The 14,873-nt window shown below is 43.2% G+C and overlaps 1 protein-coding gene across 1 annotated transcript in view; it reads right to left on the bottom strand.

Annotated features, from left to right (window-relative positions):
• The window catches only part of LOC147685096 (uncharacterized), a 1,199,247-nt gene that overhangs the window by 1,041,217 nt on the left and 143,157 nt on the right, over nt 1-14,873 (bottom strand). The window lies entirely within an intron of this gene.

Genomic DNA, 14,873 nt, shown 5'->3' with positions numbered 1-14,873 from the left:
ATGACCGTCATTCTAACAATATTTTTTCCACAGAATCTGTGTTGACATAATGGTAATTCAAACAGTAACTTCACAACGAAACCTGAAATATTATGGCCTTTACTCTTAACAGCCATGTTCCAATGTACTTCGATACACTACCTTCGCATTAGTAATATTAGCAAGAGTAATATTCCTATGGAATCCAGGACTCAAACTTTCGTCTAACAGCTACATATTAAAGGAATCTGGAGTTCATTATGTGGGAAGCTGGCTTTTTATGTGAATATAGGGTACACTATGGAGAAAGTCCAGACTTTTCTCCTGTATTGGCTTACAGGGCTTAAATTAATAATACAAAATGCTGCTTTTTGTGGAGGTTGTGGGCGAGCAATCTAGGCTTAGAAGAGGGTAGTGTTAAGCATTTGTTGTACTTACAGAGACAATAAATGAGACACACACTCAAGAAGTAACTTGAGACTAATTTAGAAAATAAAATGTATTTTTACTGAATTTTTAACACCAAGAACTTCGCAATCGAGTAAGTACTTTAGACGTTATAAAATTTTACAGTAGACACAGTAGAAAATGACAGCTGTCAGTTTTGAAACGTGAGCCTTGAACGCTGTAATTTCCTATGAGAGAAACATTCACTGCAAAGGGCCACTTGCAAACAAGTTACAGGACTGATCTTCTGGACTTGAGGTGAGTAAGGGCAAGGTCCAAGAAAGCACCAAGAGTTCAGTTTTACTTGCCCTGGGGTGTCTGGGTAACAAGGTGCTTTCAGCAATGGTAACGTCGAGCACTACCCGCTGTAGTCAAAGGGACAAGTACCTGTAAGAAAGAGGCCGCAAGAAGGGACTGGGGGGCCAGTTCAGCAGAATCAAAAAGGGGGCTCTGGTCTTAAAGGACACAGGGACATCGTCAGTGGGCTCGGACCTGGGCTGTGCGGTCCGGGTTAAGAGGGGTTTTAGTCAGTGGGACGCTGGTGTTAGAGGCTCTCAAGTTTGGTGTCGACCTGGAGAAGGGGATAAAGCAGGACAGCTGGGCCACTCTCGGTGCTAGCCTATGCAATGCCAGTGAAACAAAAACAATGCTGGCCCTCAGGATGATTTTTTCTCACTATTTATGAGAATGCAAACAAGGGAAAACCTATTGTTTGTATGGGTTATTTTATTTAAACCCTTTTATCAATTTTGAATCATTTTGAAAAACATTTTAAGGTTGAGAAAAAACACTAATTACATACATTTACACTATTTACAACTATCATACAAGCGAATCTCATACATCAAACAATAACAGACATATATACAGATGAATCCACAGTTATATACAAGCTTCTTTTACAAGAAAAAACAACAATTTTGTCCACACAAATAGTCAATCTTTGTGAAACTTCAAATCATTAGAATGCCCAACCAGGGTCAAACAACAGGAAAAGGCAACAATAAATTAAATTAGAACTCTTCAATCAGTTAAAGTTGACAAATAACTGTTAGCTTTGCTAGATCAAAGGTGCCTATTCGCCGTTATGCCGACGTGTTTCGAATCTGGAAACACTCTCAGATTCTCTTCAGGGCTCTGTCAGTGTGGCATTCTACAAAAAGAAAGGAAGCTTGTTTTAGCCACCATTTACAAAATTAGGGTCCCCCCAACTGGGCAAAAAGTCGCAGGGTTTTACCTTTTCGTATGGATAACGCGGTCCCGCGGTCCAATTAATCAAATAGGATAGCAATGCATTATATTTTGTGAATAGGGATTGTTTGTCTCTATGAATCTTTTTTCATATTCGGCCATATAAAGTACGGCCATTTCAGGAGCATAAGGGCACCCCATCGCGGTGCCCTTAACCTGCATGTAGAAGTCGTCATTGAAGCGGAAATAATTCTTTTTCAGAGTGATTGATTTGACATCGGAGAATTCAGATTGCGAAGGGAAACAGTAGTGCCCCCGTTTTTCACAACCTAAGGTTCGACTTGTGTGCTTTTTAGCTGTGAAACCACTTGATCTGTGCGTCTCTGAATGGCCTGGTAATTAATTCGCATTCACATATTCCTTTAACAGAACTTCTGCATTACAAAAAGCCCTATCCTATTTGATTAATTGGACCGCGGGACCGCGTTATCCATACGAAAAGGTAAAACCCTGCGACTTTTTGCCCAGTTGGGGGGACCCTGACAATTTCTCGCATCAGACGCAACTGCAGCTCGCCCATCGATGATCAGAAACAATCAGCCGAGCTAGCTAAAAAACTACAAGCAAGAAGAACAACAGCAGACTCATGGATCACTACCTACAAGAAGGACACACCCCAATGACATGCAATGGACGTTCATCGAGCAAATATCTGCCCACCAGACCGACAACGACAAAATCCTCCACACTAAGAAGCAACGTTGGATCTACAGACTTTCTACCCACACCCTAGGCTTGAACGACAACATACCATGGAACAGCCTTAATCGTTGATCCCAAACCTCCTTCAAACAACACTGAACTCCCCCACTGAGACTTATAGACCAACCGGTCTTAATGGGAATATCCCCGGGCACAGATACCCCCACACGCTCGCCCAGGAAGTCCCAGTAATGCCCAATAACTCAGTTTACCCTACCATTGGTCCCCCATGCAGCATAGACACGCTAGGGCGGATCTGCCATTACCCTTGCATCTCGACCGACCCAGCCAGGAGAAGCTACCGTTTTTTTGCTGTGTTTTTTCGCTGTGTTACAAGCTGAGCTTTATTCTATATATACATTCATAGAATTTGGCCCTACATGCGAGTTAACACACACTGCATCGTAGACCTGGCAAACGTCTTGCCATATTTACATATACCCACTGAGTCTCACACATCAGCATACCCATGTGGGTTATAGATTCACATAGTCTCAGTGTTTTGTAACAGGAAAGTCACAGTGCGGGCCACTGAAGAAATGAGCACGCTAACCATTCCCCGCTACACGCACTCATCTCCCAAGCGGGTACACACACACACACCGCATTATAACCTGCCACATTTTAAATATCTGGACAGTCTCAGAAATTAGAATACCCATATGGTTTGTGCACCGTAAATATTTGAAAATATTTCACATAGTCCTTGGGCTTTGTAATAGAAACACCGCAGGTAGAGTTTGCACACAACACAAGTGTGTCTACTATTTCCTTCTCCTGAAGACGCTACCACTGACGCTAATCATGAGGTAGCCACGCCCAGCACGAACGAGCACCAGCTGCGGCCCGTGATCCTGTATTTAAACCGGCAGGCTCATGACTCCCACATCGCCAGAGCTCCTGACCGGACACGACAGGTGATCCAGAGGATCCTGAGACATCACCAAGTAAGTAGGGGAGAACGGTCTCGCTCGCGGTACAGCCACCAGTATGGAAGCCTCCTGGCTCCTGCAGAGTGCACACTCCTTACCACTTGTAGCAAGTCCCCCTCTCTCCTTAAACAACTCATACTTGTATTTTCTCTCCCCCAATCCTACTCCAGAGTGCATAAAATTCATGAGTCCCGGTTGGAGACTCATGAAGTTTGTCCATTGAAGTTAGACAGTAAGCTCTCACCTTTTATAATAGGCTTTTCTCCATGTTTTCCACTATATTATGCAGAATTATTCAACAGGTACTAGCACCTCTAACGCATGATATATGAAACAGCTATTGCCACTCAATCCAACACTACCGCAACTCACTGTCGATTGATCCGCTCACAAACTAGGCACCATATTTGGCCATCACCATCAATGTGCGTCACATTTTACGCATTTTAAACATTTTTGTGTCTATGTGTTTGTTTTCCGTTTGTTTCTTAACAGGTACAAACTGAGAGGAAAGCCTCCTCTCACAATTAGAACACCTTATTGTGTGTTTCACATAAAGGCACTGACAACATGTAAGTCCCTTATACCCCATCACATAGGTCCTGACGAAAGCCAGTTTTACAAAAAGGCCTGGCTGAAACTAGTTGACCACACTGGACGTGGGAGACCATAAGTCCCTCCAACCACGTCCCAAAGCCTTATTTTTTACCTCTGCCTAGGGCCCATTAATACATTAACCTTCTGGGACCTCTAGGAAAGCATTTTAACCTCACTCAAAACACCTTCACCACACACTCACTTAACAAAACCTGCTCCGCTGTAACCAGGGGTCGTAGCACACCTGAGGCACACTCGGTGCCTCGGGTGGGGCCCGATGATGAAGCATGCCACCAACTAGGTTGGTGGGTGAGGGCTTTCATAAAAACCTTTATAAAAACCAAATGGTTTCTTTTCCCCAAACAAAATATACAACATATACACTACCAAGGTAGGTAGCTCCTTTTGATTACTACATGTGGTTGTGCAGAGACATGGATTCAGTAAGGACTGTGAGTGCATGGTGGGAAGATTTGCCCCCCCACACCATCTGCCTCGCCTTTCAGCCACATCCTAGACAGTTACCACAAGTGCATTGTGAGGGAGGCAGAGAGGACAGAGAGAGAAAAAATATCCTGAGGAAGGAGATCAGACATATGGCATGCCTCTTCCCCGATCCTTTTAGTAAAACCCCAGCCAGTACCCCCTAACTGCATAATAGACGCAAAATAATAACCCTAAACAAAAATGGAGTCACGTGTTAATTGTGAGAACAGCTCTATGCAAGAAAGCATGGAATGTTTATTCATTAATAACAAGGCGAGGGGATGCGAGAGACTTTAGAGTACTGGCAACTAAGAGGCATACTCAACTCCCCTATAACAGTGCAGATCCCAGTTGGTAACTCCCTGCTTAAATAAAGCTACTCAATGGTCCGCGATGAAGGTTCTAAAACTATGCAATCTAATAAACTGGAAAAATATGCATTCAGGGCCAGTTCGAACAGAGAGGGTGAGGACCTGGGCGCAGAAGCAGTGGAAGAAAGACCCTGGCAGTCAAGACCCATCTATTAGAGAGCTGATGCAGGTGGTCAGAAAATGCAGATCAGCCCTGGAACACAAAATATACACTATAGCTCCAAATATCAACATCATGCTTGCCGATTTTTAAAATAATGCCCGCTAGGAAAATTATACGGAAGCCATCAAGCATATTAAAGTGGAGGTCAGCCAACTTACAAGTGCTACCCAGCGTATACATGTTAGAGCAGAAGATGCAGAAGAAAGCTCTAAGTGCAATAATATCTGCCGGGGGGGCTTTTTGTAAAAAGGAGAAGGGAAGGGTGTCAAACAATTTACAGAGGATCTTTAAAAAGGCAAAAGAAAAATGTTACTTACATTGTTGTCATATGTTTTCAACTTGTTGTGCTGTAAAGTCACATCCTCTGCACACTTCTGCTTTCTAGTATTGAGATCGGACGTTGCAAGTTGTTTTTGTGCGAAAAAACTTTTCGAGCCACGAAGTGGTATCAGTCTCCTTCTTTACTCAGCATTACACACAGGCACTGACTCCACTAAAGGATAATGCTAATTACCCAGTATGCATATGTTCTTGGCATTTAGAGCTGTAGAGTCAAATGCTTTAGCATAGATCGTCATCTGGTGTTGGGTGCGGATGTTTGCACTTTGTTTTTGTTCAAAGAAGTCTTGTAGACATGAGGTAGGTAACTCCTCCTTTCGGTGTTGGTGCGCACGGGCATCAACTTCATCCTTAGACTGTTTTGCCATAAAGGGTGATGATGGAGTTAGTAAAGTAGTAAAGATAGATGTACATGTAACTTGTATCCAAGTAAGATATCACTGCAACAGGTAAAGGTACCCGGGGAGGTGGGTGGGCACATATGACTCTACAGATCCTTATGCCAAGAACCGATGCATACTGGGTAAGTAGCAATTTCCGTATGACCTTCTTACCCCGTATGTTCCTACTTGCCGTTTAAGATCAAGTGGGACGGGCAAGTTAGCATTTCGACCATCAGAAGAGATAGGATGGGAGGTCGCTCCTTCCGGTTTTTAGATGCAACACACTGGAATAAACTCCTGATAGGGCTCCGGCTGGAGTCTTCGGAGATTTTTTTCCGAAGAAAGCTTAAGGCCTGGCTTTTTCCATCTGTTAATCCTCCTGTTTGATCCCTTCTGTTCTTAGCTTACTGCCAGGAGATTGGTTCTTTTTGCCGTAGCGCGGGGACACACTAGTTAGTGTAGCCATGCACTTTATACATTTATTATTATGAGCTGTAGATCATATGCTTTAGAAAAGACTATAAAGCAGTTATTTCTAAAGCGGTGGCTAACCTGTATACACATGCACTGGACAGTGGGCCAATTTACAAGAAGTCAGCACCAACCCCAGAAAATAAACCAGTATATTATCTAAATTCCAAAATATGATTCCGTGTGCCAGCTCCAACGGTGCTCTCTGTCAAAGGCCACCACTCTCATCAACAGTTAATACTAAATATCTCTTAAATTGGTGCTGCACCACTTTCCAAACATATATAGTCAAGTCATTTCATATTGAGTCCAAATTGAAGAGATAGTAGTGGTTCTTTCTCAGATGCTTTTATTTTTCTTTGAATTTTTAAGCCACTGCCGACGCGTTTCGTTCTGTAAGTCAGAACTTCTTCAGGGCTTTAATTATATGTAACTCCGTCAGATGAACAATCCATGTGCTCCAAATACCATTAGGTAATTATTATATCAATTCCAAATGTCACGACCAATATCCCGGCCACCGTATCAGCAAGCCATATACTTTTTTGGCGTATATGACTTGCTGATATGTTACAGTAAACGACAAACCTCTTCCACTTTGCTGCGTAGCATACTCTTGTGGTAGGGCATCTAGCCTCTTTGATAACATTCATACAGTCTGGCCGAAGATTAAGGTAGCCAAACTCTAGGATTTCAGGTGCCAAATCGCAAGGTTGAGTTGATTGGGATCTGGATGTCTTATCTTTCCTTGGTTCTGAATAAGAAACCGGGGGGAAAGGTGTCGTTTTTGGTGGGGAACTACTGATAGGTCCAACAGAATTGTGAACCAGGGTTGTCGGGCCCATGAGGGAGCAGCTAGGATAAGCGTCAGGGAGTGCTGTTTGAGTTTCCAAACCACTAACGGAATGAGTGGGAGAGGTGGAAAAGCGTAAGCAAATATCCCTGACCAATTCATCCATAGTGCATTGCCCTTGGACAATGGGTGTGGATGCCTGGACGCGAAGTTTGGGCATTTTGCGTTTAGGTGGGTGGCAAACAGATCTATCTCTGAGAAGCCCCACATTTGGAAGAGTGGGAGGTAAACTTGAGGGTGGAGTTCCCATTCGTGGATCTGATGTCGTTGAATTTCTCCCCAGCATCGCACAGCATATTCAAGAGTATTCTTAAGCATTGTAATGTCTTCAACGCTTGGATACTAAACTTGGAACGCCCGCTGTTTGCTTTTAAGAAAAACGAAAACATTAGGGACCATCTTGTTAGAGCTGCACTCCCTAGCACCACATGCACAGGCACACTTCATGATTATTGGGGGATATCACCGCTGACAGGGCATGCCAAATGTGGAAATTGTTCTGTGTGTAAATTCACCATTGAATGAAAAGAATTTGTGTTTGGGAAAATCACATTTTAATTGAAAGAATTTTCTAATTGTAACACCTGCAATGTAATTTATGCAATCGTATGCCCCTGTAACAAGATCTACATCGGCCAGACCATACAAAAGGCCCGGATCAAGATCTGTCAGCATAGGAGCAGGCTACACTGCAACACACCCAACGCCCCTCTGGTTGAACATTTTCAAGCCATGGGCCATACCAAGAACGATATACGCTGGACAAGTGCCATCAAATTGCCACCACGCAGATCCAATCTTTCACAACTCTTAAACAAAAAAGAATTGAAATGGATCCTGCGCACTGGCAGCATCCACACAGGCTTGAATCGCCTAGAGGACTAGACAACACTAATATAATGGGTTACCAAACATTCAGGTTCCTCCGGGCTCTGATCAATGCAATTTATACTTTCATGCCACTCTCTATTCGTGACATAGCGTGATCTGTTTGTGTATCGCGTCACCTTTTTATCTCACATTCCTTATTGGTTTTACACTGTCTGTTTTCTATGGCTTACTATAACGCTACTTAAACGCCTAGCATAAACATGCCTTTCTCTCTCTACTCATTACAAATCGTGATCTGTCTGTTTACCGCGTTGCCTTTTGTGTTGTATAATCTGAGCCAGCGTGCACTCTGCATGACCCTAAAATGGCTTCCCTGCTGACCGTGATTAGCGCTATCTCATCACCGCAGCGCCACTAAAAACAAGAGTCTCCAACTTGGCCAGCATTGTACACTAACTACCACTGCCATTCGCAGCAATCCCACATCTCCTGCAGTTAAGAATAGTACCGCAAGCTTACACCATTGATGCCTGGTCCCAAAATGTCGGCCGATTGTACGAGTGCCTAAAAGTAAAGAAGTGTGCATTGCCATTCAAGACTTTTAACGAGTGCCCAAGCTGCTCTGTACAACACGCTGCCTCTTCATTGCCATTCAAGACTTGTACGAGTGCCCAACAATAAAGAGTAAAGAAGTGTGCAGTAACGTACACCAAAGCTGCTCGGTACAACACGCTGCCTCTTAATTGTCATTCAAGACCGACACTGCTTATGGTCATATGCCAGTACCATCCAATAGTGAAGGTACGCCTAACACACGCCTAACACGCGCAGTACTCTAAATATGGCGGGCAACAGCCAGCTCCTTGGGACTACATTTCGGTCACTAGAAACCTCTGCACACCAGCAATCTCTGCATGCCGAAACCCACTGCCTGGGCCAACTTGAGTCTCAGCCCTAGTGCCTGCTACACAGCCATAGTAACATCCGCCAGACGGACACTCTAGCGGAACATTCGTAGTGGTCTTCTGACCTGAGGTTGGCAGTGAGGGGGGAAGGTGGAGTGCACCAAAGCCACTGTAAGCCAATACAAACCACTGCATACCGAGGTAGTGTACACCACAACCAAAGCAAAGGCGTGAAAAACAGAGCTAGAGCTAAGCCTGACCCCGATGAATGCCCGAGGAACGTTCGTAGATGACCCCAGACTGCAGGCAATACCAGACTGCAGACAGCAGAGAGCCCCAGCGCATTCGCGGTTCAACCCCTTAAGGCTGAAAATTAGAATTAATTAATTAATTAAAATTAAGTCTGGAACGCACCTGCGGACGCCAAACACTCGACAAGAACTAACTCCGCCAGCACGGCAGGCATTGCAAATTCTCCCAGCACTACCAACTCAGCTAGCATTTCCAGTTTAGCCAACACAACCAACACAACCTGCACAACCTGCAGCACCAATACTGCCTGCCTTACTATCACAACTAGCACAACAAAGAGACAAAACCCTGAGTCAACCTCAAAATCAACACATATCTGCACCATAGCGGCGTAGTCTGCCCAAGTAGGCCTGTAACACCTCAACCTCATCCTCGCCTACCAAAACTACCGCTACCTTCAGGTGGATACAAAAAATGGACCCCGGTCTGTCATATAATTTCACCTCGGCGCATATCAACCTCTTCGGACAGATACAACAAACATCTCTGTCATCATGGTGGACAAAGAATCAAGAACTACAGTCAAAAAGTCAAAAGCAGAACCCGCTATCTCAGACTCGCTAATCAAAGCCGAACCAGACCTAAATAGCACAATGGACATGATATTAACACCTTGGCTGCTTAAGATACTCCCCTGCTGTGATGGACCATAATAGAAATGGGTGTGGTCATGACAAGCTCAGCTCGTCATGAGCACACGAGGGTCATGAGCACCGGAGGGGTTAAAAAAATTGTCTGAGGTACATGACCTGGCAAAATCTACAAAACAAAACACTGATTCCATGCAGCTGGAACTCACCGCCATCAGGGCAGACATGAACACAATGAACGTAAAAATCAATGGCGCAGAACAAAGAAAAAGCGACGTAGAAGATGTTGCCACTCAGGCCGGCAAAGAAATTAAACATCTCTGTGACATCACAAGCAAGCTTAAGAGACACGCTGCGGAATTGGAAGACCGTAATAGGAGAGGCAACATACGGATTTTTGGAATTCCAGAGGGCTCAGAAGAAGATGCAGGATCCTGCGTGGCTTTTTTGGAATCTTGGATACCCATGCTCACTGGGATAAAATGTCAGCACGGCTTGGAACTAGACAGAGCTCATAGGATCCCAACATTCAACTTCTCAAACAGGAAAGGAACCCGGCCCATGATATGCAAACCACTACTCTATCAACATACGGAGGCCATCCTCAACTTCGTCAGGAAAAACCACCAAGTTTCAAGGGAAGGCCATCGAATAAACTTCACACAAGACTACTCAAAGGAAATGGTAGATACAAGGAAGCGGCTCCTTCAACTGCGAGACACATTGAGTAAAAAGAACATCCAATTCTCATTTGCAGGCCAATCTAAGTTCAGAATCCTCGAAAATGGCAAACCGTACTTCTTTACAAATCCCAAAGATCTAACGCAACACTTGGAAGCTGCTCCAATATTTGTGGTTGTTTTCTTTCTGTCATATGTAAGTTTTATTTTTGCCTTGGATTATGTTGATACGACAAGTATGCTCTAGCTCCAGTACAGGGTCAATGTGAATCTAAAATACTACAATGCAGTATTTGACAGTAGGGGTACACAACACCTATACAGGCTGACTCATGCCCATAGTAACCACTAGTTACCCTTATGCCTCAAATCAAGAGTATTGCAGAAGACCTTAATATAGTCTCATTGAATGTAAAAAGGCTTAATCACCCAGTTAAACGTAGGAAAATCTTCCGACTAGTTGGCAAAGACTACGGGTGACATCATACTTCAAGTACGGCGTTAGCTTTATTAAACACAACTGGATCTCCCACATCTCCTGCTCACCGGCAGACCATAAGAAAAAAGGACTCATTACCCTTACAACAGGGAAATCCAATATCACCACTATTACACACACAAATGACGATGAAGGTAGGATATTAGTCACACACATAAAAAGAGGAGATGATTCTATTCATGTTCTTAACATATATGGCCATAACTCCGATGAGCCCAACTTCTGGGAGAAGATTTCAGACACGATCAAGAGCTTCTCCTAGAAGATCTCATTATAGTGGGCGGGATTTCAATTTACCGTTAGACCCACTTATTGACCGTCAATCCAAATGCAGATACCAGCACACACGTTCACACGAGGTTCTCAATAAAATTTGCTCTAAGTTCAATCTTAAAGACTCTTGGTGCCTCCAACACCCGGACACAAGGGATTATACTTTCTACTCAGCCCGCATAATTCCTACACTAGGATTGACTACATCTTAATCTCAGGCGCATACACACATCTTATAGACCAAACGGATATAGCCCCTAAGCTAGTATCGGACCACTCTTGCATTAACACCAAATTAGCAGGTACCCATTCCACTCTCCCTCCGAAAAGGTGGGGATTTAACAAGGAGGTAATATCTGACCCAGCTGACAAAGAACAGATTAAATCGGCTATTCAGGACTACATTAAATGCAACGTTCTCCTGGATACAGACACTTTCATACTGTGGGATGCACTGAAGGCGACTATCAGGGGGGTCATCATTGGAATTAAGGCAAGGATTAATAAAAAAAACTGAATTTAGAATTAGATACACTGGAAAAGGAAATTAAACTCCTAGAAGATGTGCATGCCAGAGGGTTAGACAATAAAGACACCCTAGATCAACAGGTTAAGAAAAAATATGAATATAACAAAATTGTGAGTAAACGAGCGGGTGTGTGGATCAATAAATTCAAGTCACTCAAGCTCTGCGAAGGGAACAGAGCGGGCAAATTATTGGCCTCATATCTCAAACACAAGCAGTGACAATTCCCTATCTCCTCAATTAATGACTCAAATAACAGTATCCAAACTAAACAGAAAGAGATACTACACGCCTTCCATTCCTTCTATGAAGATCTATATAAAAGTAAACAAACAATAAACTCAGAAGAATGCACCAGATACTTAAACTCCCTAAACCTACCAAGATTGTCAGAGTCGGAGAATGCAGAGCTAGGGAAACTCACCTCTGAGAAGAAATTAACTAACTCTATCAAATCCCTCAAAAACAATAAAGGGCCCAGACGGCTTCTCAGCATCCTTCTACAAGGCTTTCGGTGAATCCCTTCAACCAACCTTATTAAAAGTATTCAATAACACTGCTCGTGAGGGACATACTTCGGCATCAATGAGAGAAGCCAACATTATTGTCATACCAAAAGAAGAGAAAGACCCTCTTCTACCAAAGAACTACAGGCCAATTTCACTGATCAATGTGGACTGTAAAATATACGCAAAAATCCTAGCAGTGAGACTGAATGAGGTTCTTCCGAAATTAATCAGTAATTCTCAGGTTGGCTTCCTCAAATACCGAATGTCGAATGATAACACTAGGTTTTTGTGTCACATACTTGAGAAAGCAAGGCAGACATCTACCCCCTCTATTGCCATCACCTTGGACGCTGAAAAAGCATTTGATAGGGTGTCGTGGTAATTTCTGAGACACTGTATGCTGTCCTTTAACCTAGGTGATCCTTATATCGACATGGTTATGGCTATGTACTAAGATTCTACCGCCCGCATAGCGATCAATGGGTCCCTCTCGGATACCTTCACACTAGAACAAGGAACCAGGCAGGGATGCCCTCTCTCTAGTCTCTCTCTCTTCTAGTCCTCTTAGCTCTAGAACCACATATTCAAGATATAAAGCGCAACAGTGAAATAAAAGGAGTAACCTTTGGGGAAACTCAAGTGAAACTTGCCACATATGCGGTTGATATCCTTATAGTCACGAAGGACCCTAGCTCCTCTGATGCATACCATAGAAACTTACTCAACCCACTCAGGGTATAAATTAAACCAAGACAATTTAGAAGTTGAACCCCTGAACATCCATTGCACCAGGGAAATACCTGGAGATTCAGGCCTTACATGGCAACCTGGATTTCTCAAATATTTGGGGATTGAATTTGGAAGCACTATCTTAGAATCACTCCAGAGAAATGAAACTAACACCCTGGGGAAAATCAAAGCTCTCCTCAAGGCATGGTCCCCAAGATTCATCACATGGTGGGGCAGGATTGAGAGCATCAAAATGATGTTTACGCCCCTAGTGAACTATTTAAAACCATGCTTCCCCTCATACTGTCGGAGGATTTCCATCACAGGTTAGACGTCCTGCTCTCAAAATTTCTATGGCAAGGGAAAAAATTCAGAAAATGTCTAAAGAAGCTCAGATTAGACAAAAACATAAGGGGGGGGGGTTAATCTAGCAGCCTTCAAACATTACCAAACAGCATTCTTAGCAAGACAGGGATTGTATTGGCTCATTTCGCCGGAGGAGTATACTCCAGTCTGGCTAGAAATTGAAAAATCATTACTTAAAAACCTCGCCCAAGCAAGCCATTTAACCTCAAACTTCACCAACGTCACGTGCTCAAAGTCCACATTCAAAAACACAAAGTCTGCCCTACTAAAAGTGGATAAACTATTAGACACCAGCATTCGAAGATTTAATCATGAGTCCCTGTGGGACAATCAGAAAATATTTTACAAAGGGAAGACACAACACAAGGAAACCTGGATTGACAGAGGTACATTTTTCCATACCAACTGTTCGATTCAGCTTACCCTCTAACCTTAAAAAAAATACAAACTAGATATAATCTGGACCCCATGGAGTTTCGTAACTCCTTAAAAATAAAGGTAGCAGTAACGAAAGCTAAACTTTTGCCTCTAGTACCCTCCCTGCCGCAATATATGGCGAGGATAAATCGCTTGGGACAGCAGGTTTCTTGGATCTACAAATTAATCCGCCCACATAATTCTGCCCTAAACAAGAAGATCATAACCTTCTGGGAATCGCACTCCTCCTCCCCGATCTCGGAGGCTGACTGGACCAAAACTTGGAGCTCTGTCCCAAGGAATAAAATCTCTCCAACCCTTTCCCAGATAAAGTTTTGGTTTCTAAATAAGGCCTACTGGACACCAGCCCGCTTACACTCACACAAGATTCGAGAAGACCCTACCTGCTGGAACTGCAGTGAGGTGACAGGAGAGCTAGCCCATCTATTACTATCCTGCAAATGTGTGAAACCCTTTTGAGATAGAGTGCTTGGCTTCATATCTAATCTTTCCTCATGCCCCTCAAAAGGGAACTATCCACATTGACATTTGGCTTTCTCAGAGCGGACTCACTGAACGACTATGACAGATTGCTTCTAGAATTATTCCCGACAGCAGCGACTAAAATCATACTAAATAACTGGAAAGACACGCGAAAAGCGTCTTTTAAATGCTGGATGAACTGGGTCACTAATTTAAGGGGTGCTGACAACATTGCCCTCCAGAACTCGCCTTGGAAACTCCCGCTAAGACACATGTGGGATAGCCTGGATTGATATTTCAAATCACACAAACCGCCATGAATCACATTTCCCGGCCTGTCCAACTAATCACTTAGCCCTCACGCTAGCTCATTGTACCCTAATAATCTAACAACACTGTCAATGCATACCTTAGATCACCTGATATGTAACATCGGATATATACTCTGTTATACTGTATTCTTTTTCAATTTTATAGAATGTGTTTATGTACATTATCATTAGCCAGAGATTATATAGGGCGACTTACACAACCATATGTTTACTCCAACTTATGACTGTCATTTTACACAGACCGTAATTCCTGGCTTGACATACTGTCACCTCTGTTTAATCATTATTGTATTATGTCTGTACTGTTTATTTGTTTTTTTTTGTTACACTCTTTTGCCCCTGCATATATACCTATTGTTTGTTTTGATTTGTCTAAAAACAAAAAATAAAAGAATATTGAAATAAATTAAAAAAATGGTTTTGTTCCCTTGCAGTGCATTTCTCTCA

Source organism: Lissotriton vulgaris, chromosome 10, assembly GCF_964263255.1.
Source record: "Lissotriton vulgaris chromosome 10, aLisVul1.2, whole genome shotgun sequence".
In the NCBI taxonomy this organism is placed as follows: domain Eukaryota; kingdom Metazoa; phylum Chordata; class Amphibia; order Caudata; family Salamandridae; genus Lissotriton; species Lissotriton vulgaris.
The sequence above is the reverse complement of the archived record's forward strand: the minus strand, read 5'-3'. Positions and strand labels throughout refer to the sequence as shown.